This window comes from Hippopotamus amphibius, chromosome 14, assembly GCF_030028045.1.
Source record: "Hippopotamus amphibius kiboko isolate mHipAmp2 chromosome 14, mHipAmp2.hap2, whole genome shotgun sequence".
Lineage (NCBI taxonomy): Eukaryota > Metazoa > Chordata > Mammalia > Artiodactyla > Hippopotamidae > Hippopotamus > Hippopotamus amphibius.
Window position 1 is genome coordinate 57,610,146 of NC_080199.1, and position 24,397 is coordinate 57,634,542.

The 24,397-nt window shown below is 38.8% G+C and overlaps 1 protein-coding gene across 1 annotated transcript in view; it reads right to left on the reverse strand.

Moving 5' to 3' along the window:
* Positions 1–24,397, reverse strand: part of ENOX1 (ecto-NOX disulfide-thiol exchanger 1) — a 562,092-nt gene that overhangs the window by 390,566 nt on the left and 147,129 nt on the right. The window contains exon 3 of the mRNA XM_057707750.1: positions 1,599–1,749. The gene's annotated coding sequence lies outside the window, so the exon portion shown is untranslated. The remainder of the gene's footprint in view (positions 1–1,598; positions 1,750–24,397) is intronic.

Sequence of the window (24,397 nt, forward strand, 5' to 3'; positions counted from 1 at the left end):
CCCACCCCAGCACACACAGCCACACCTTTTCAAACAATTCAGCAGCCTTCCTCCAGGGGAAGATGCTGACTACTTAAAACTCAATTTAGAGTGAGGATGCTCAGTAAATATTAGTTATCTGAACTCTTCCTCCTTCTCCTCTTGTCAAAATATATGATCTGTTTTGCACAAAAGTTGAGGCGCACTGAAACTAGAAGTTCAGGCAGTTGAATCCATCTGGATTTTTGGACCACAATCTGATCCTCATATCTTCAAGTTCTAGTGGGATCTCTACAAGGTCAGCCAGTAGATTCCCTCTTACGGAGCCCCATCAACACCAACCCCATTTGCTCTCGGGTAGGTGAAAGTATGTGGAATTCCAAGGAAAGAAGGCAGAAGAAATTCCCAAGATGTGCAGATAGTCTGCCCCTTAAAATATTTCTCCTCCCTTTGCAACCTGGAATGCAGTATCCAGGAAGCTAGTACAACCCTTGGCATAGATGATTTCAATCGTGAGCAAGTGTGAATGTCTGCGATGAAAACAGCGTCTGACTTGGGTCTACAAACAGAGGTCAAGGACATCTTTCCACACGCACTGTTACTAGTGCCTGCCTGATGTAACAGTGTGAATAAAGATTAGTCTGTACACACACATACACCCACACACCCACACTATTCCTCAGAACAGCATCTTCATACGAGGAGACTTACATCTGTATAAAACAATATGCTTGAAAATTACAGGCAAGGTAGAAACAATTCCTGAATTATCCCCTTGTTTGTTTAGTACTTCAGTTCAAAAGGCTAATGACTATTTTGTTTAAGTTGTAGGATGAGGACGCTGAGGCAGACACGGGACCCGCAGTATCTAATTTCTGGCTGATACAGTAGGTGATTAGGATTACCCAGGCACTGTGCTGCCTTCTGTTCACTAACTCACTGAATTTTCACCACAACCCTGGCAAGCAGGTATTATTATCTCGATTTTACAAATGAAGAAACAAAGCTTGAGTGAATTTACATAACTTCCTATGTTCCCTTAGCTAACCATTCCAGCAAACCCAGGCCTAACTCCAAATTCCACACCTGAGGCTACGCCCCTGTGCACTGGGAGCTGGCGCACATGGACGCCATGGAGGTGCCCCGCTCCAGTGTCCATTCAAGAAAGCCTGCTGCAGGGAGCCTGGCTAACAGACAGTTGCTGGACCTTTGCATCCACCGTGGCTTTCCTCTGAGACCACGATTCCCTGGGGCTTCTCTCCACCCATCTGAGCATGATGAGGTACCAGAACTGGCCCATTCCCACCAGCCCTGGGATTCCTCTAAAGCTGCACCATCCAATTCAGTCGCCACTAACAGCACGTGACAATGGAGCACCTCAAATGTGGGTAGGGTGACTAAGGAGATGAATATTTAATTGCACTTCATTTTAATTAATTTAAATCGAAGTGGCCCCCGAGTGGCTACCGGCTACCATACTGGATAGCACAGATGTAGGACATTTCTGCCACTACAGAAAGCTCTATTAAACTGCATTGCCCTAAAAGGACATCTTCTGCTTAAAGAGATCATCAGGTTGAAATCTGCACAGATCCACAGGGGAGATGAAAAAGACTTACCTGAGACGCACTTCCCTTGGAGACAGTCGCCCCAGAAGAGCCGTAGGAAGACGGTCAGAGGTGAAGAGAGGTGGGCGGACAGCAGGAAGGCAGCGGGCACGGCGCTCCGGTGACTCAGAGACACCCTGCCTGTCTAGAGCTGGTCGCACAGCTGCGGAAAGAAAGGGTGTCTCAGAAAGGGGAGCGTGGCATACCTGGGTCAGCATGGGGCAGAGTGGGCAGGATTTTATGTGGCTACTGAGAGAGATGGGGGATGAGGACCCAAATGAGGTAAAGGCCTAGGAGTAATGCCAAGTTGAAGGAGTTAGGTACATTTTTTTCTTTGTCAGTTTCTCCCATGCTCTTCTTTATCCTTGATTATCTGACTCTGATCTCCTTACAAAAAAATCGTACTTTCCCTTGTTTTCCTCCACCCTTCAGTCACCAGAAAACACATACCTGCAATAAATGCTTTCTTTTATGTTAGACTTTTATGTCCATTAGTCTTCATATAAATTAACTGAACATTAAAATTTTTTTCTCAAGAAGAGTTAACTGTTCATTGAACATGTATTATGACCCTCAGTTAACATTCTTTCATTGGTCATAGAGTCAGTGACAAGTTAAGGTTACACTTTTAACCTACATCAGAGGTATTTTCACAGGAAAATATTGGTTAGCAATAGCTTTCTTGTATAGAATAAAAATAAAAACTCTTGTGAAAATCAAATACACTTACATGTATATACAATTTCACCTACTGAAAAGCTAAATCAAGGTAAAGGTCTTTTCTTCATACAATCAACTTTAGGAGCGACTTACAAATTAATGTGTTCTTTTCTTTAATAGTCATTAGCCTGAATTGGTACTTAGGTCATAACATGAGAAAATAAAAGATTCATATCAACAGTTTTACATTCTGTAGCCTCAATTCCCAGATATGCTCTTATTAGTTGGTTTTATGAATTTCTCTTCAAAATGTGTGCAATTAATACATTCATCAAAAAAGGCAACTGAGAATTCATATACAGCTTAAAAATACAAACTTCAGAAACACAGATGTTCTACCAAATTCTCACTTGCTTACTCCCAGCTAAATTCATCACGGAGCTTTAAAAAGATTTTCTAAACTGTCAAGGACAAAAAAAAAAATGGTATTATACATTCACATCTGGCTCTGTCACCATCTAGGGCATGTTATTACAGACATTAAACATCTGGGCAGGAGGAAAGGATCTATTTGGGAGCTTTTGGCTACCATGACAACTGAGTGTACATCTCTCAAACAGTTCGGTCTCTGCTCATCTACTTTTAACACCACTGCAGGCCTTTTATTTTTATTCCAAAGGCCCAGAGCACGTACCATTTTAAAACAATCATCACAGTGAATAATATTTACGTGTAGGAAGTCCTAAGCAAGGGAAACATAGTAATAGTTTATTACGATGGGAAGGACAGATTCTTTCTAGTTGCAGTGACTCAGTTACTTTAACTTTTTGGACTTTATGGCTTTTAGACACGAGAGTCCTCTATTTCTGAGTTACTCAGGAGATGGCACTTAGTAACAAAGTCTTAATGAAAATGGTGACTATTAGCCACCATTATTTTTCCCATGAAGAAGCCTCCCTTCTGGATGTGCGAAATTTTACCAAGATTCAAAATGACACAGAATATGAAAAAATATAATTACAGCTTCCATGTATTCATGTTTTCTGTATATTGGATGTGCAATGCACTTTGTACACATCATTTTATATTTTTTCTTCAAAACCACCTGAAAAGTTGGTATTGTTATTTAGATCTCACAGCTACATAAACTATGGCAAAAGGTATAACAACATTCACGCCACAAACATGTACTGAGTGCCTACTGTGTGCTAGACACCAAGAATATAATGGTAGGAAGCATTACCGCATGTCTCTACTTCCATGGAGCTACCTGTGCACGGGCAAAGGGAAGCAAAGAGCTAGTGAGGGACGGAGGCAGAAACAGAAGCAGAAGTCCGGTTTACGCGTCCAGGATGGCGGAGTAGGAAGCCCCACACTCACCTCCTCCCATGGACACATCAACATCATAACTATTTACGGAGAAACTATCTATGAGGAAGACCCGAAGACTAGCAGAAAGTATTTTCCACAACTGAAGATGTAAAGAAGGAACTACAAGGAGACAGGTAAGAGGGGTGGAGTATTGGTGTAGTCAGAATCCACACCTCCAGGTAGGTAAACTACAGATGGGTAGATAATCACCACTGCAAAGGTTCTCCCCAAGGATCGAGTGGTCCAAGCCCCACACTGGGCTCACCAGCCTGGTGGTCCTACACTAGAAGCACAAGCCCCCAGAATATCGGGCTCTGAAGGCCAGCAGGGTTTGCGTTTGAGAGAGGCGGAGGGCTACAGGAAACAGAGACTCCACTCCTAAGGGGACACACAAATCTCACACACTCCGAGTCCAGCACAGAGGCAGTGATTTGAAAAGAGGCTGGTTGGGACCCACCTGCTCACCTTGGAGAGCCTCCTGGAGAAGCAGGACGCCACTGGGACTCCACTGGGAATAAAGACGCTGGCAGCGGTCACTTTTAGGAGCTCGTTTAACCACGAGGACACTGGCAATGGTGAGCACCATGCTGGAGTCCTCCCTCTAGCCTATCAGTGCCAGGGACTTACCTGCCCACCAGTGGGCTGGCACCAGGCACACTCAGGGCTACACAGCCAGCCAAGCTGGGACCTGGCCCCGTCCACCAGCAGGCCGGCAGCCCCCGCGTGAGGCAGGGCCTGGTACTCAACCGCACCAGGAGTTCCCCAGGCATGCCAGCACATCCAAAGCAGCCGGCCCTGCCACAAGAGAATGGCCCACAGAGCCCATAAAGAAAGCACCCCTAGAGCATACAGCTCTGGTGACCAGAGGGGAGCGTGCTGCTGGGCCCAAAGGACGGCTCCTACATAAGGCCACTTCTCTCTCTCTATGCACAAAAAGAGACTAAAAATGGATTGAAGACTTAAATGTAAGACCTGAAACCATAAAACTTCTAGAAGGAAGCATACGCAGTATGCTTTTTTCACATTGGTCTTAGCAATATTTTTGGTGGTATATCTTCTTAGGCAAGGAAACAAAAGCAAAAATAATCAAATGGGACTACATCAAACAAAAAGCTTTTGCACAGTGAACAAAATGGAAAAGTAGCCTACTGAATGGGAGAAGATGTTTGCAAATCATACATCTAACAAGGGATTACTATCCAAAATGTGCAAAGAACTCACTCAGTTCAGCATGAAAAAAAAACAATAACAACCACAAGCAACTGGATTAAAAAATGAACAGAGGACCTGAACAGACATTTTTCCAAAGACCCACAGATGGCCAACAAAGTGAAAGGATGCTGCGCATCACTAAACATCAGGGAAGTGCTCATCAAAACCACAATGAGGGACTTCCCTGGTGGCGCAGTGGTTGAGAATCCGCCTGCCAATGCAGGGGACACGGGTTCAATCCCTGGTCCGGGAAGATCCCACATGCCGTGGAGCCACTAAGGCCATGCACCACAACTACTGAGCCTGTGCTCTCGAGCCCATGAGCAACAACTACTGAGCCCCCATGCCTAGAGCCGGTGCCCTGCGATAAGAGAAGCCACTGCACTGAGAAGCCTGCACACCACAATGAAGAGCAGCCCCCTCTCGCCGCGACTAGAGAAAGCCCATGCACAGTAACAAAGACCTAACACAGCTAATAAATAAAAATAAAATAAATTTATTTAAAAAAAAAAACAAAAAAACCACAAAGAGGTATCACCCCATACCTATAAAAATGGGTACTGCAAAAAGACAACAAATAATGCCTCTTGGTGAGGATGTGGAGAAAAGGGAACCCTTGTGCATCGTTGGTGGGAATGTAAATTGGTGCGGCCACTGTGGAAAACACTATGGAGTTTCCTCAAAAAATCCAGATTGCTGGTTATACACATCTCTCCCCAACTCCCCTTCATGCCAGTAGCCTGAAATTAGCCATGGTTGGCAAATGCTAAAAATTAGGCCTCTTTTCTCCCTGAGAGCCAAATTACTAGCATAGCACTCTCCTAAAAATATATCAACCTCCCCCACAAGAAAATATGCTTCATGAAGGTAGAGTTTTGTCTGCTTTGATCAATGCTTTCTCCACAAGACCTATAGTGCTTGGCACATTGCAGGAGGTATATATTTGTTGAATGAATTAATATTTTGTCATATCTCCTATACTCAAGTAGATTGAGAGAACACCCAAACTCCAAAACTCCATTTTCAGAACTGATATAAACACATTCCATGGTTCAGAAAGCCTGGCCCTTTCCCGAGCTCCTTTCACCTGCTCATAAAGGGGTTTCCTCAAAAAGGGAACCTTCCTACACTGTTGATGGGAACGTAAGTTGGTGCAGGCTCTATGGAAAACAGCACGGAGGTTCCTCGAAAAACTAAAAATAGAATTACCTCATGATCCTGGGCATCTATCCAGACAAAACCATAATTCAAAAAGATACATGCACCTCCATGTTCATACCAGCACTATTCATAACAGCCAAGACATGGAAACAACCTAAACGTCCAACAATGGATGAATGAATAAAGAAGATGTGGTATATATATATACAATGGGATATTATTCAGCCATAAAAAAGAATGAAATAATGCCATCTGAAGCAACATGGATGGACTTAGAGATTATCATACTAAGTGAAGTAAGTCAGACAGAGAGAGAGAAATATATGATATCACTTATATGTGGAATCTGAAACATGACACAAGTGAACCTACCTATGACACAGAAACAGAATCACGGACATAGAGAATAGACGTGTGGTTGCTGAGGGGGCTGGGGGAAGGAATGGAGTGGGATGTAAGCTGCTATATATATAATGGAGAAACAACAAGGTCCTACTGTAGAGCACAGAGAACTATATTCAATATCCTATGATAAACCATAATGGAAAAGAATATAAAAAATGTATATATATGTATAACTGAAACAGTAAATTGCAAAAGGCATGACACAGCTGGTTTTCACTTTTATTGTAACTTGCAAAAACAGATATTCAACTACAGGTGACATGGTGTGCTATGTAAAAAACTGCAGGAAAAGGTTTGGGCTCCTTTAGAATATACTATTTAGAATGTAGAAACACTTTTTTTTTTTTTTAATTCAGAGTAGTTTAAGACAAGTTCTGAGGGCAACGCCAAGCTGACAAGACCTGTAGAGTGAAATAGTATCACTCCACTTACTCTAAGGAAGGCTCTGTGGTAAGTGGCATGTTTCCATCAGAGAGAGAACAGTGCTGACCCACTGAAAAGCGTTAATAGGATCTTAACTAGATTTTAGTGAAAATCGTTGAGTGTTAGTGAGCTTGCTGAAATCCGTGGAGGCGGCCAGAACTGTTGGGAAGCTGAGAGAGTCTCTGATGAAGATAACAGACTCAAAGTATTGGATTAATTGGGCCAAGAGTACATAGTCTGTACTTAGTGTGCAAAGAGGTTCATTCTTCATAAATAACACTTTCTATGTTTCCTTACCGATATACCTCGAATAACTCATTTATAATATTCCTTATTTTCAACTATTATCAGTGCCGGTAAGTTAAGACATCCTTGGCAGCAAAGTTAACAAAAAGGTTGGTCTGGCCACAAAGGAACACTGACCTGATGTGTGTCCAGTGCTCTCGATCCCCCCAGTGCATCAGACACATTATTTCACATGATCTACCAGTAATTCTGCAGGGCAGATAGGACAGTCCCCACGTTATCATTATCAAAACCGAACCCCAAGGAGGTTACAGCTTACCAGTTAGGGCAAATATGGTCACTAAAATCCCAGACCACAGACTCAAGGACCTACCGCTCTCTCTACCACACGATGCAGATTCTACTGGAACAGAATTTAGTCTCTTCGGGGATGTGCCGGGCCTGGGTAGACGGGAGGATGCCCTAGCCGAGCCTCAGGTAGAGACATCTTTGGAAGCTCTACAGTCTTGATCCCTGAGTCTTATCTGGCTAAATCCCACCTTGAGCTTAGGATACTTCTTAAGGCTTATGGCCAGTGGCACTCAAGTCACTGAGCTCAGAATCATCCAGGAAAAGGCAAGAGTAGGGTACCTCTGCCTGGTGCCACGATGCAGGATGGCAGGAAATAATCCCTTCATGTGACACCACTTGTACAATATCTTCCTCTGTTTACAATGTTCCTGAAAAATGTCTTAGAAACACATCCTCTGTGTTACTAAAGACACTTCAGTAACTGAATCCTTAACTCAATACATGAAAACATCATCTTATTTTGAGGGCTGCGAATCAGTAGGAGTATGGGGAGGGCAATGTATCATTTCAGGTTGAGTCTCCTGATAATAAAAGTACTGGCTTTTAAACATAATTTTTTTCCCAACAACTTAAATTATTTCTATTCTGTTCAGTGTCACAAATATTTTTATCTCCTATGCAAAGAACATTGTGCTAGGCATCAAGAGATATAAAGATGAATAAGATATGATTTCTTCCCTCGAGGAATCATCGATCTAATGAAAAGATGGAAATCTTTCTAGAATAGATTTTTACATGTGCCTACCTTCTTAAGAATAATATTATACCTCTTTTCCTCGGTGACTTAGGGCATCATTTTGAATATTCGTTGCTGTCCTGGTAACAACAACGGACACAGCTGTATTTAAGTTAACCAGGGACTTGCCATCTGCCTGCTTGAACTGGCTAGATGGATGAATGGATGGACAGAAAGACAGATACAAATGTCCCTTTGCTTTCTGGTCTTCTTCTCATTCTTCTCATCCCATATATGAACTAAAGACTTGCCGCGTGACAAATGTGCTTTGAACGCGCACAGAACTACCTTCAGTCTCCCCTGAGGCAAAGGGAGGGCTGAGCCTTCTGCTGAGCACCCTGTCGCGTCCCCAGAGCTGCCCTGAAGGTCACTTCTTACCGCTGGGCCTTTGACGTCAGTGTCACCCACGCACCTCTTGTCGCTTGAATTTCCACGCCGCGGGCACCGCCTCTTCCATCCTCTGCGACTCTGCACTCTCTTTGCTGGCCTGGAATCACACTGCGCCTAAGATGCCTAGCAGAGGGCAGTCACAGGGCAGGCGCCGGAGAAAGGCCAGTCTTCGATGTCACGCTTTTCCCAGTCTCTGCGTCTCTCCCAGGATCAGGTGGACACAGATACCGCTCCTCTTTGTGGTCGGCAAACCCACACATCACCATCCACGCCTTTTTATTTGTGTGTATCTGTGAATAAAGTTTTCTTCGTTCCTCTCACCCCGGCACAAGACGCTCATAATGCTTGCCGTAACTCGTTCGTAACGGTATAGCTTGATAGCTTAAAAGCTCCTTATGATTTTCATAAATTTTCTCCACCCAGCGGTTCTATTTTAATACAATCGTCACTTTGGCTTCATTTATATTTTTATAAATAGTTTATGTTTTGGCTGTAACGAATACTTCTGGGTCTGAGTTGTGTCACGGTGGATACACAACTCGAGCTTTCTAGAAGCAGCATCCCCGCCATTCTGACGCTACTTCCTCCCACCTAATGATGACAAACCTACAGCTGAGATGAAAGTCTAAGGTTGGCAGCTAAAAGGCAAAGCAATTATGAAGTGTGGTGCATGCAGCATCTGATTATTTCTCTCCATATAACTTCACTGAAAAAAAAAAGTTCTTGTCTTATTTGTAACATAAAGCATGTCATGGAATCCTTTTATTTTAATCTCCTTGCAGGCTCTCAGTAAAGGGAGCACACATATTATAACTGCATTGAAAAGTGATAACTATTACATTATTATGGCATAAGAATTAAGGTGAGGTACATCAACACAAATATTAACATTGTTACAAACGTAAGAAGAACATGACTCCACTACACTCTTTGGGGCTTCATTTACGTAAGAATTTTTCCCATCTCCTTTCTCTTCATCCAGACAACAGCCAGATAAATGACAGTATCTGTTGTAAACTTAGCTTTACTAATAGGGTTGTTTTCTCAGAGCCTGACTTCTCATGATGCCCCCAGTTTTGGAATTTTGCACCTCTCATGAGTATATGAAAAGCCCAGCGTTTCACTTTGACCCGTTTCAAATTCACATGGCAGGGTTCCAAACGCTGGGAGTTGCGAAGTGTCCATTCTTAGCCTGTATCAACCATCTGCCCCTGTCATCAACACACAGTCCAGACATAAAAGCACTCTTGGCATTTATGCAACATTTTTTGTGATATTTTGCAGGTGATAAATGGACTCTAGCTTTTCCAAACTCAGACCCATCTTATTCCATGCACGTGAGTACTTTTCTTGTGCTGTGTACTCAACTGTGTATGTCTGTACTTGCTCACCTGCCTCTCCTCTCCTCCCTCTCTGTCACTCACACACACACAAACACACACACACACACACACACAGTCTGCCAGACTGAGAGCAAATCATGCAGGTGCCCCAGAAAGGCTAAAGACTTGATACCCATTCAAACTGCTATTTCTAAAGTTAATAAACATTTATTAAGTGGAATTGGGGAAAACTTATTTCCTATTAAGAAAAGTGTACATCTCTTCATGGTTAGTTAACAGAGATACTTCATGCACTGAATGAACATATCACTTTCTCTTGCTTTAACATCTTTTTTCACAATTTTTTGGTCTCATTATTGGCTAAAATTAGTTATTCACACTCTTGAGGGCAGCAGTAACCTACACATATAGAGTTACAAAGTGGATTGCAAAGTTATTTTGTTTTTGTTCATGTTGTCAAAACATTTTCCACTTTTCCCTGGTCCTTTTTTCAGTTCAGTCTTCTTTTATGATCTACCAAACCAAGCAAAATCTTGGAAAGCTCACTAACAACTTTTAAATTTAGATATTAAAAATAAATGTACAGCATGGTGACATCAGTTAATAACACTGTAATATAGATTTGAAAGCTGCTAAGAAAATACATCTTAAAAGTTTTCATCACAAGAAAGAAAATTTCTAACTGTGTGTGGTGACGGATGTTAACTAGACTTATTGTGGTGACCATTTCACAATATATACATATATCAAATCATTATGTTGTACACCTGAAATTAATATAATGTTATATGTCAATTATATCTCAATAAAAGAAAATAAATTTTAAAAATAAATAAATCACTCATTTCCAATAAACAGACCTATATAAAATACTACTCAGTATAAGAATTTCAGCTGTCTGTTAATTGCCAAATTCAGGTGATTGCAATGGTGGTGAGGCTTGCTGTAACATTGCCCAAAATATTCAATATAGTTCAGCAATGTCAAGAATTATTGTTATGAAAATATTCAAGAGACAATTCAGCAATGCCAACAATTCTTATTGTTATCTTGCTCCCACCCCTATGAGGGGACTAGAATAAATTTTGTCTTGCCAATTGCCTAAGTGTTACGTGTGGAAACCTGAGTTAATACATGCAACGTTTCCCGTTTACACCAATGATACTCTATTAGTATACGCTGGTGCCAGAAGAAGCTGCCTTTCCTTAATTCAGATCTGTGCACTCAGACACACACATGTATCCCTGGATCCATGTGTTAGGCATTAGGATTACAATACTTGGAAGACGAATCCTCCAGTCTAAATGTTTAATCCTAAATGACGTTGCAGGATCTAAAGCAAGGAACTTGCAAACATGACTCAGCCACACATCTGGCGCAGCCCCGTTCAGACGTCAGAATGCATCAGTCATTTTGGATTAATTCATAATAAGAGAAATCAAGGCACGACCCATGTAGTCTCAAAGGTCTAGTTAGATGATGTTGAAGACCTATGATGCTCCCTGAAGTATGGCTGCCTCTCCGATCTTATTAAGGATATACGTTTCTGACATTTTAAATATCTTAAGTCGGTGATTTTAGCCACTTGGGAAAAACAGTGCTGTAGCATGTAATTTAGGTTATTTCAACAGAGCCAGTTCATCTTAAATCATCATTTCTAATGCATTCTAGCAATGCTTCTTTTGTGAAGCCGCTCTGCACAATAGCGCCAGCAATCATAGGATGTGACTTAACAAATTACTTGTAGAGTTTACAAAATAAAGTCAGCCTCTCAGCAGTTGGGAGCCTTGCCCAGGAGCCTGGGCTTGCCCCTGGCATGGTACCTTGTTCTTCTTCATCAGTGGTAGCGATGCCACATTGTTTCCAGCCTGCTAATGCACTGGCCTCACAAACTCAGATTCCCTAAATGCTCCCCAAGACGCCAGTAATCACCTCCAGGGAAGACACTTTCTTTTCCTTTTTTGCAAACGCCACATTTTTTTTCAGTCATTCATATCCAATCAATCACTGTTAACAGTAATCTTCACATTTGAACGTTAATACTATATTACTGGAGAATTCTTGGTAATTTGTTTTGTGGGGAGACCGTAAGCAAGGAAAGGGGGTGACAGTAAGCAAGGAAGCCAAAGAAAAATCATTCCAACTACTCTGGAAGCCAACCTCCATGAAGCAGTCATAGAGAGAGCACATTAATATCCCAGGCAGGCTCACTGTGAATAAGATGGTGTGTATTACAGCTAGGGAAGGGCAGACCAAGTAGATCTCACAGTGACCGGCCCAGTTAACAGTAGCACAACATCCTGGAAATAAGACACAGATATATCCTGTCTAGATTACACTCATATTCTTGTATGTCACTAGTTTGAGAGCATTATATTTGATGATTGAGAAAAATCTGGAAGAGAACTGAATTATCATTGACAAATAGTTCTAAATGAATAAAAATAACATCTTTGTTGATGCCCCATCTGTCATCAGTTATAAAAGGGCAGATTTTTTTTTTTTTCTAAAGGAATAGGGATAGAATTATGGGTTCTTCCCAAAAGAGTAAAAAGAAAGCAGACTTTATGACTCCCAGAAAGTTTTTACCCAAGAATTCCTGTAAGGTGATCTGAAAATTAATACTTTTTCCTCCAAGGAAATTTGTATAAAAAATTAACCTGATAAGCATTTAATTATTATAAATTCTCCTCAATATTTTTCTCATCAAGACTTTTCTTTTTAAACCTTTTTCTTTTTTTTTTTAATTTATTCATTTATTTTATTTATTTATTGGCTGCTTGGGGTCTGTTGCTGCATGCAGGCTTTCTCTAGTTGTGGCAAGTGGGGGCTACTCTTCATTGTGGTGTGCAGGCTTCTCATCGCAGTGGCTTCTCTTTGCGGAGCATGGGCTCTAGGTGCACAGCCTTTAGTAGTTGTGGCACATGGGCTCAGCAGTTGTGGCACACTGGCACGTGGGATCTTCCTGGACCAGGGCTTGAACCTGAGTCCCCTGCATTGGCAGGAGTGACTACTGCACCACTGGGGAAGTCCCACCAATACTTTTTCGACTCTCAAAATAAATCAGCAACATTATGATCTGTGCCTTTCACTACAGTCCAGCACTTTGTTCCATAAATGCAATACAATGTCATTTCCCATCATCTATCACTATCTTCACAAAGAAATATTAAGCCTTACATTTTATAATAAATGTTTCTTGGTGAAAAAATATTTAATTTTTAAATTTTTGTAAATTTTTTAAAATTTTAAATACTTAAATATTTCTGAGCAATGATAAAAGTTTACACTAGTTGCCTACTTAGTTTAAGAAATTGCCAAACTGTTTTCCAAGGCGGCTGTACAATTTTACATTCCTACCAGCAATCTATCAGTGTTCTAGTTTCTCTGCATCCTTGCCAGCATTTGATGCTGTCACTAGTTTTAATTTAGCCACTGTGATAGGTATATAGTGATTTGGCATTGTGATTTTAATATGCATTTCCATGATGACTAATGATATCCAACAAGTTTTCACATGCTTACTGGCTACCTACAAATACCCTTTGGTGAAATTCTTCCAGTCTTTTCCCCATTTTCTACTTAGATTGCTTTTTAGAGTTGATTTTTGAGAGTTCTTTATATATTCAAGGGTACTAGTTCTTTCTCAAATTAGTGGTTTGCAAATACCTTCTCCCAGTCTGTAGCTCATATTTTTATCTTCCCAGCAGAGTCTTTGGCATAGCAAAACAATTTAATATTAATGAATTCTGATTTATTTCTTCTTTCTTTTGCAGATCATACTTTTGGCATCAAGTTTAAGAACTCTTTGTCTACGCCTAGATCCAAAGATTTCATCCTATTTTTGGTAACAGTTTTGTACTTAACTCCATGATCTATTTTGAGTTAATTTTTGTATAAGGTGTGAAACTAAGATTGAGGTTCATTTTTCACCTATGTCTTACTGCTCCAGCACTGTGTGTCAAAAAAGGTATCCTATCTCCACTGAATTGCATTTGCACCTCTGTCAAAAGTCAACTGCGCACATCTGTATGGGTCTTTGACTGGGGTCTCTATTCTCCTCCATTGATCTATGCATCTATCCCTCCACAAAACCACAGTCTTGATTATAGTGTCTATATAATAAGCCATGGAATTGGGTAGATTGAATCCTCCCAGGCTGATTCTTTCAAAATTGTTTAGACTATTCTAGTTCTTTTGCCTTTCTATACAAAATTTAGAATAATCTTGTCAATATCCACAAAAATCTTCCTGTGATTTTGATAGGAATTGCTAACAAACCTATATATATATCAGCTTGAGGAGAACTGACATCTTTCACTCCATGAACATGGTATGCCTTTCCATTTGTTTAAATCTTTTATTTCTTTCATCAGTATTGTGTAGCTTTTAATATACAAGTCTTGTACATGTTTTGTTAGGTTTACACCTAAATACTTCTCTTTTTTCGAGCAACTGTAAGCAGTATTGTATTTTTGAATTTCTGTGTCAATGTCAATATTTTTGAATTTCATTGTTAGTATACAGAAATACAATTGACTGTATGTTTAGTTGTATCCTGTGATCTTCCTGAACTCACTTATTAGTTCTCATGTTTTGTTTTGTTTTGTTTTAACATAGATTTTTCAAGATTTTCTATATATATGATCACATTGCCTACAAATAATGGCAGTTTTATTTCTTCCTTCCCAATTCATGTGCTTTTTGTTCCTTGCTTTACTCTGTTGAATAAGAATGGTAAGGGTAGATATCCTTGCCTTGCTCCCAATCTTAAGGCAAAAGCATTCAGCCTTTCATCTTTAACTAGTTTCGTGTATGTTTTTTTGTAGATTGTCACATATCAAGTTGGAGAAATCTCTCCACCCCTATTTTTTTAATGAGATTTTTTTTGAATAGGTGTTGACTTTTGTCAAATGCTTTTCTGCATCAATTGAAATGGTCATGTGTTTTCTCTAACTTATTAACATAGTGGATTACATGGAATAATTTTCAAATATTGAACCAGGTGTTTTTCCATGGAATAAATCCTACTAGGTCATGGCTTATAATTGTTTCATATATTGCTGAATTCTATTACTATTTTGTTAAGGATTTTTGCATCTCTATATGAGAAATGTTGTAATATAGTTTTCTATTTTGTATTATTTTTGCCTGGCTTTGGTATCAGGGCAATGCTAGCATCCCACAATGAATTGAGAAGAGTTCTCTTCTATTTTCTGGAATAGACTGCAGATTTGATATTAATTATTCTTTAAATGTGCAACAGAACTCTCCAGAAAAAAATCAACTGGGCATAGAGATTTCTTCTGGGGGAGTTTTAAAACTATGAATACCACTTTGTTAATAGTTACAGGGCTATTCAAATTACACTATACTGGGTGAGTTGTAGTAGTTTGTGTTTTTCAAGGAATTGGTCTATTCCATCTAAGTTGCCAACTTCATGTAGGTAAAACTGTTCATAGTATCACCTTTATTTCCTGCAGGGTCTGTAGTGATATCTGTTGTTTCATTCCTGATACCAGTTATTTGTATCTTCTCTTTTTTGTGTCAGTCTTGCTAAGGACTTGTCAATTTTTTCAAAGAACCAGTTCCTTGTTCTATTGATTTTTCTCTACTGTTTTTTTTTTTCTTTTTTCTCATCTTTATTGGAGTATAATTGCTTTACAGTATTGTTAGTTTCTGTTGTACATCTACTGTTTTTCTGTTCTCAATTTCACTGATTTTTACTTTTATCTTTATGATTTCTTTTCTTTTACTTGCCTTGGGTTTAGTTTGCTGTTCTTTTCCCAGCCTCTTGAGGTGGGAACTTAGATTATTAATTTAAGACTTGCCTTATTTTTATATGAATTTAGTCCTATTAATTTCCCTCTCAAAACTCCTTTAGCTGCCTGCCCACAAATTTTATGTTGTATCTTCACTTTCATTTAGTTCAATGTATTTTTTATCTTCCTTTGATACTTCCTCTTTGAAGGTTATTTAGAAGCATGCTGCTTAGTTTCAAAGTGTTAAGAGATGATCCTGTTATCTTTCTGTTATTTATTTCTAGTTTAATTTTATTGGTATCAAAGAACACACTCTTTATGGTTTCAGTTGCTTTAAATTTGTTAAGTTTATGACCCAGGTCTTTCTGGTATCCGTAACATGGGCACTTGAAAAGAATGTGTATTTTGCTGTTGCGTGGGGTAGTTTCTAAATGTCAATTAGTGCTTCCCTAGTGGCACAGTGGTTAAGAATCCACCTGCCAATGTAGAGGATGCAGGTTCAAGCCCTGGTCCAGGAAGATCCCATATCCCACAGAGCAACTAAGCCCATGAGCCACAACTACTGAGCCTGTGAGCCACAACTACTGAGCCTACATACCACAACTCTTGAAGCCCACACACCTAGAATCCATGCTCCAGAACAAGAGAAGCAACTGCAATGAGAAGCCTGTGCACTGCCACCAAGAGTAGCCCCTGCTCTCTGCAACTACAGAAAGCCCGCATGCAGCAACGAAGACCCAATGCAGCCAATAAATAAAAATAGTCAGTTAGATCCTGTTGATTTATTGGTTAATGATGTTATGAGTTCTTCTATAGCCTTGCCGATTTTCCGTGTAGTTATCCTGTCAATTTTTGAGAAAGGGATGTTGAAATCTCCACCTCTAATTGGATTTGCATATTTCTTGCCACATTCTAATTTTTTTTCCCACATACTTTGTAGATCTGTTGTTTGCTGCATTCACATTTAGGATAGCTATATCTTCATGGTAGATTGAGCCTTTCATCATTATATACAGTTAAGCTCCTTTCTCTGGTGATTTTGTCTACTTTCATCTGATGTTACTACAACCTTGCATGCCTTTGATTAATGTTGACATGATATGTATTTTTCTGTCCTTTAACTTTCTATGTGCCTCTACTGCTACATTTGAAGTGAGTTCCCTGTAGACGGCATATAGTTGGCTTTTGTTTTTTAATCCATCCTGACAATTTGTCTTTTACTTGATATTTTTAGATTATCTGCATTAATGTAGTTATTGATATGTTAGGGCTTAAGTCTGCCATCTTATTTTTAATTTTCTGTTTGTTCTGGGTTTTTCTTTCTCTATTTTGTTCTTGTGCTTCAAGTAAGTGAGATGAACATTGTAGAATTCCATTCTGATTTATCTGTAGAGTTTTTGAATGTATCTCTCTGTATAATTTTTCAATGGTTTCTCTAGGTACTACATATATACCTAACTTACCACAGTCTATTGGTCACATCATTTTACCAGTTCTAGTGCAATACAGAAAACTTACCTACTTTTATTCTCTTTACCTTCCCTATTTAAAATATAACTGTAATATTTCCTCTACATTAATTTAGAAGCTATATAAGACAGTGTTATAATTTTCACTTCAACTACCGAATATAATTTAAAAAATGCCAAGAGAAGAAAATCTAATATATTTGCCTATATTTTTGCTTACCATGTTATTTCTTCTTTTCTGAGTGCCCTGAATCCCCCCTTTTTTTTTTATTGTTTCCTTTCCATGTGGAGAAATTCCTCAAGCCACTTATTCAGAACAGGTCGGCTGGGGTCTAATTCTCTTAGTTTTTCTTATTCTGAGAATGTCTTGATTTCCCCTTCATTCCTGAAGGGTATTTTCACTGGGTTTAGGACTATGAGTTGACAGTTCTTTTCTGTCAGCATCTGAAAAATATTGTGCCACTTCCTTCTGGCTTCCATTGTTTCTAATGAGAAATCTGCCCTTTTAATTATTTTGCTCCTGTAGGTAAGGGGTTATTTTCTCTTGCTGCTTTCAAGAAGTATCCGTGCAAATAGTTTTGAAATTTAACTATAAGGTGTCATGGTGTGGGTCTGTGTTTATTCTTTTGGGGATCTGTTCAGCTTCTTGAATCTGTAGGTTTATGTCTCTTGCCAAATTTAGGAAGCTTTCAGCCACTATATCTTTTTTACCTTTCCTTTTAGGTACTTCAATGCCATGAATATCAGATTTTTTACTATAATCTCACAGGACCCTGATGCTCTATTCATTGAGACTTTTTTCCCATTCTATTTCCCCTCTGTTGTTCACATTGGGTTAATTTTTCTCATTCTGTCTTTCAGTTCACTGCTTCTTTCCTCTATCCCCTCCATTCTGCTGCTCAGTACATCCACTGAGATTTTTATTTTGGTTTGTATATTTTCAGTTCTAAAATTTCTACTTGGTTCTTCTTTATATTTTACATTTCCTTGCCGAGACTTTCTACTTCTTTGCTGAGCCTTTCTAGTGTTTTAATTTATTTCAACAGTGTTTGTAGTTGCTTACTGAAACATTTTTATCATGACTGCTTTAAAATCCTTGTTACATAATTCTGATTGTCATCTCAATGTTGGTATGAATTGATTACCCTTTTTCACACAACCTGAGATATTCCCGGTTCTTGGTCTGAAGAGTGATTTTCAATTAAAACCTGAACATTTTTGTATTATATTCTGAGACACTGGATCTTATTTAAACCTTCTATTTTAATAGGCTTTTCCTGATACTGAACTGACAGGGATAGGAATGATACCACCTCATTATTGCCAAGTGCAAGTAGAAGTCCAGCTTCCCTACTGGGCACCACTGACACATAAGTGTGGGATTTTGTTGGATGAGTATCCATTTTCACTTGTTTAGCCCTTGCACTTGATTATATTGCACCTGTATTTTCCAGACTTTTTTGCCTCATAGTACTTAAGTGCTATTTCAGTAATACTAGGAACAGAATATTTGAAGAATGGGGCAGCAATAAAATATCATTTACAACAGGAGTATTATTAAAACACCCTCCCTCAGTTAAAGCTTACTGCCATTAATACATAGTCCCTAAAACAGGTTTTGCTTATTTTGTTTAATTCAAAAGCTGAAGCTCCTTTTCTCTACAAGAAACACATACACAGAAAAGGATTAACTCCTTCTGGACCTCAATGTAGTATATAAAGGGGTGTGGGGGTGTGTGTACAAACTTCTGATATCATCTGCTCACAGCAGAATACTTTGGGGAAAAATAAATGTATGAAAATATAACTCTACATAATACCATCTAGCTATAAACTACTTTTACATTTTCTTTGGAAGAGTCCACTCTAGTTTCTTCCTATGCACTTATTTTTTTCTTCTTTTTATAAAATGGGCTTATACTATAAATACCATTTGAAACCCTACTTTATTCACTTAACTTAATAATGTGTTTTCCCATTTGGTTAAATGATCTTTAAAAACATGAGTCTTTAATGGCTATAATAATATTCTACCTTATGACGGTGCCATAATTTATTTAAACATTCTTCTATTTGAGGACACATTTTTACATTTTTGCTGTTTTTAATAATACCGCCATGCATATCCTTTAACATAAATCTTTGATTTATTTTTTTTTTCTTAGCGCAGACTACTAGAATTTGGATTACTGGACTGCAGCTACTAGTAGCACAAGGCTCCCTCCTAGAGTAGGAAACACTGCTGTGGGTCAGGGCCCTGTTCACTCTTGGCCATGGCACTGAAAAGAGTTCGCAAATTCTGCATCCTTCTAGCAACACACTGTTGGGGTTCTCTTTAAAGTACTTATTTCCTGTGCAGTAGTGTGGCCAGGCAAGTATGAGGCTCCCCCAGCTTGCACCAAGATCTAGTTGTTTCCTCTGCTCCTTAGAAGAGCTGCTGGGAACCAGGGAAACTAAGTCACATGTGTGCGTCCTCTGCTCTGTATCCTGCCTCTTTTCACCCGTAGAGTAGTAAGGGCCAAGATGAGAGTGTGAGTCAGCAGAACAGTGTGAGATACTTTTCGCAGGAAGCCTTACCTGCTAATTTATTTCAGGACAAATAAAAGAGATGCCATGCTGTAAGGAAATAGTATCTTTAAAACAAAATCTGGAACACAATATCTATATGTAAGTCTGTCTATCTATCTATTGCCAACATTTAGGTAACTAGTTCCATAACACTATGTGATTGTATTGTATCTCTGACTACACATTACTCTCAATAAAGTACTTTTAAGCTATTTTCTTTTCCTTAATAGATCTTGTAAGTTATTTAATTGTAAAAATGTACAATACTTCCTAATATTACATTCTTTAAAACAAGAATGTTTTCCATTGCCGTCAAGACAAACAGCAGTATCTTTACACAAAAGAACTCATTTGTCAACTTACTCTGAAACACCCAATTTCCATCAGCTGTTTGCTCTTCCTAAGCAGCGTAAGCAGGGGGGAATTTACCTTTTATTTATTCATGCTCTTTGCTCATTCTTCTATTGAGGTGTTAGGGTTTTTCTTATGAATTTGGGAAATTCCTTTAAGCATTGATGATATTAACCTTATGTCTGTCATATTTGTTGCAAATATTTTCCCCAGTTTTCAGAGCCATTTGATTCTGTACATGGTGTTTATTTTTTACAATTCAGAAATGTTTAAATTTAATACATTAAAATATGACTTTTACTTGAGCATTTTTTCTTTTGTATCCGTAGTATACCTTCCCAAGTCCAAAATCACATATATATTAAGCTATATTTTCTTCTAGTTTTATTATGATTTTACTATTTCATGATTTTAATTTAGTTTTATTATGATTTTAATATCATTTTTGAGAAATCATTTGATTATTCATTGATTTTGATACCATCTTTATCATACGCTAAATTATTTCATCTACTAGATCTTTTAAAGCCCTTGTAATTGTACCATTGTTATCTGATGATTCTTAGACTATTTACTGGGGGCATATTGAATATCTTTAAGGCAAGTATTCTTTCCTCCACTACCATTTACCTTTTACTTTCCTCAAAATTTTAAGTAGCTCACCCATTTATTCTTCCAAATGAACTTCACAGTCAATAACTCAAGTTTCAAAATAAAAATTCTCTTAGATTTTAAACATACGATTTAAATTTTATGATTATTAAAGATGTTTGCACTGGTAAACATGTGAAAAGGCATTTAATTTCACTACTAATCATAGCACTGTAAGTCATCTGCCATCTAAAAGTAGACAAAAATTTTTAAGTTTGATAATGTTTGGTGTTGGTATAAGTATGTGGGAAATTAGCACTTTCACAGACCACTGATGACAAAGAAAATCCGTAGTTATTTTAGAGGAAGTTTGTCATATCTTTCAAAATGTAAAATGTGTGTACCATTCGATCCAACAATTCCCTTTCCAGGACTCTGTCCCACAGACATTTTTACACATGTACATAAAGATACAAGGTGGGTTGTTATATCACTGTTTGTAATAAACCCATATTGGATACCACATAAAAATCCACCTCAGGGGAATGATAAACTATACAGTGTCCATACAGTGGAATATTGTACAGCTATTAAGTAGAATGAAGTAGATCTGTATGTAATAATATGGAACAAAATCTCTAAGATACAGTAGTCCCCCTTTATCTGCGGTTTTGCATTCTGAAATTTCAGCTACCCACAGTCAATACAGTCTGAAAATATTAAATGGGAAATTCCAGAAATAAGCAATTCCTAAGATTTAAATTGCACACCATTCTAAGCAGCATGAGGAAATCTCACACCATCCTGATCAGTCCCACCCAGTATGTGAATCATCCCTTTGCCCAGAATATCCCACCAGTTAGTCACTTAGTAGCCATCTCAGTTATCAGATCTACTTTTGCAGTGCCACAGTGCTCATGTTCAAGTCACCATCCTTATTTTCCTTACGGCCCCAAAGCACAAGAGCAGTGATTCTGGCAATTTGCATGTGCCAAGAAGAAGCCATAAAGTGCTTTCTTTAAGTGAAAAGGAAAGAAATAAGGAAAGAAAACAAAAATCATGTGCCAAGGTTTCTAAGATCTATGTAAAGAACAAATCTTCTGTGAAATTGTGAAGGAGGAAAAAAGAAATTCATGCTAGTTTTGCTGTTGCACCTCAACTGCAAAAGCCACAGCCACAGTGCATGATAAGTGCTTAGTTAAGATGGAAAAGGCATTAAATGTGTACAATAAGATATTTTGAGAAATCAAAACTGCAGTGAGGTACCACCTCATACTGGTCAGAATGGCCATCATTAAAAAGCCTATAAATAACAAAATCTGAATAGAGTGAGGAAAAAAGGGAACCCTCCCACACTGTAGGTGGGAATGTGGTTGGTACAGCCCCTGTGGAAAACACTACAGAGGGTCCTCAGAAAACTAAAAATAGAACTACCATATGATCCAGGAATCCTACTCCTGAGCACATATCCAGACAAAACCATAATTCAAAAAGATACATGCACCCCTACATTCACAGCAGCACTAACACAATAGCCAAAACATGGAAACAACCTAAATGTCCATTGACAGATGAATGGATAGAGAAGATGTGCTACATATATACAATGGAACACTACTCAGCCATAAAAAAGAACAAAATAATGCCATTTGGCAGCAACACAGATGCAACTAGAGATTATCATGCTAAGCGAAGTAAGTCAGAAAGAGAAAGACAAATACCATATGATATCACTTATATGTGGAATCTAAAACACAACACAAATGAACCTATCTATGAAACAAACAGAATCACAGACAAAGAACAGACTGGTGGCTGCCAAGGGGGAGGAGGTTGGGGAGGGATGGAGTGGGAGGCTGGAGTTAGCAGATGTAAGCTTTTAGAATGGATAAAAAACAAGAGCACAGAGAACTATATTCAATATCCTGTGATAAACCATAATGGAAAAGAATATTTAAAAAAAAAGATATTTGAGATAGACAAATATTCACACAACTTTTATTACAGTATATTGTTATAAATGTTCTTTTTGATTATTATTTTTAGTCTCTTACTGTGCCTAATTCATAAAGTAAACTTTATCATAGATACGTAAGTATAGGAGAAAACCGTATATATAGGGTTCAGTACTATCTGAGGTTTCAGACATCCAGTGAGGGCCTTGGGTTAGGGTCTCCCCCACAGATAAAAAGGACAATAATGTATTATTAAAAAATAACTTTGAGAACAGTATGTCCAACATAATGCCATTTATATAGCATTAAAATATCTCTCTTCATGTATGTATGGGGAGGTAGTATGTGTATGTGTAAAAAAATAGAAGGGCAGATACTAAAAGGGTAATTACATTTAATTCTGGGGAGGTAAGTGAAATTAGAGGGCAAAAAGAAAAACTATAACCATTAATCTAAGTATTTGTACATTGTCTTATTTATCTACTGTAATATTGTGTTCATATACAACTTATATGTTTTACATTTAAAAATTTAAAAGAGACCCCTAGTCACTATTAACATTATCTTTCCCTGGACTATCATTTTGGGTTTCTATGTGTTTATTTACTCTCTAACTGGGAGAGAGTTATTCATACTTGGAGTTGGCCAATAGATAATACGTGTGAGCACCTGGCTGGCAATGACTCTTGGGTGATAGTTTCTGAATCCCCTTCTGGGTTCTACCCTATGATGTAAGTTAGCCTGGGTATTTTTGGAGTTTAGTTAGCATTCAATCCAGACAATCCTAAGTGACTGGGGAGGGGTGAGATTTCTTTTTTCCTCATTGCATATTTCTCTACCCCCAAACCCCAGCAAACAAAGAGTAACAGAAAAGCTACAATCCATGCAAGCAATGAGCTTTTTCTGCCTCCACTTACACAGTCTGATAGTGTGTTACACGGGGAAAGGACTTTACCACTTGGGATGGATTTTGTTCTTCCCCCTCTGCACCACCCACTATTCAGTAAACTACTGGGAATTTTAGTCTATGAAGATACCTAAAAATCTGGTGCACAGGAGAAGCTCTGATACAGTTTTTTTTTTGGCCTGCGCCACATGGCTTGTGGCATCTAAGTTCCCCAACCAGGGACTGAATCCGGGCCCCAGCAGTGAAAGCCCAGAATCCTAATCACTATGCCACCAGGGAACTCTCATCTGCTACAGTATTTTGAATATGTCAAAAAGCACCTGATCCACAGGAGAGAGCTGCTCAGGCTTTCTTCCGGTACAGAAATCTAATGCTGGCCAACAACTCTGTCAGCCTCGTAATCAGGAGAAATTCCTCCAGGAATCCTGCAAAAGGCCATCAGTCTTATTTTCCACTGGTGTTACGTCGTTATCTTTTTCTTTGCCACCACTGATACTCAAGTGGAAAGTTGGGAGAGGCTGTGTTAGGGCCTATCAGCCAGATGACACTATAAAATTAAGAGTCAAGTCCAAAACATACTACTACACTGCTAAAGGACAAAAGAGGCCATAAACACAAAAGGTGTACGTGAACAAACACAACCTTTAGCACTTTTCTACACCGCAGTAGTGTACCTGCCACGTACTAATCAAGCATGGCGGCTCTCCAGGGCGCTAATTCTCCCAAGGACCAAATACCCATGTATTGTGCATGTGTGCAGAGAACAGGGAATGTTTCTACGACAGCTGCTCTGAAGAGCAGGACCAAGGGGAGAAAGGAATGAAAAGCAGCATTATAATAGAGAGAGACCAAAATCTGAGTGGAAATACAGACAGACAGTGGCGGATAAACAGGAGATTAATACCTGTGA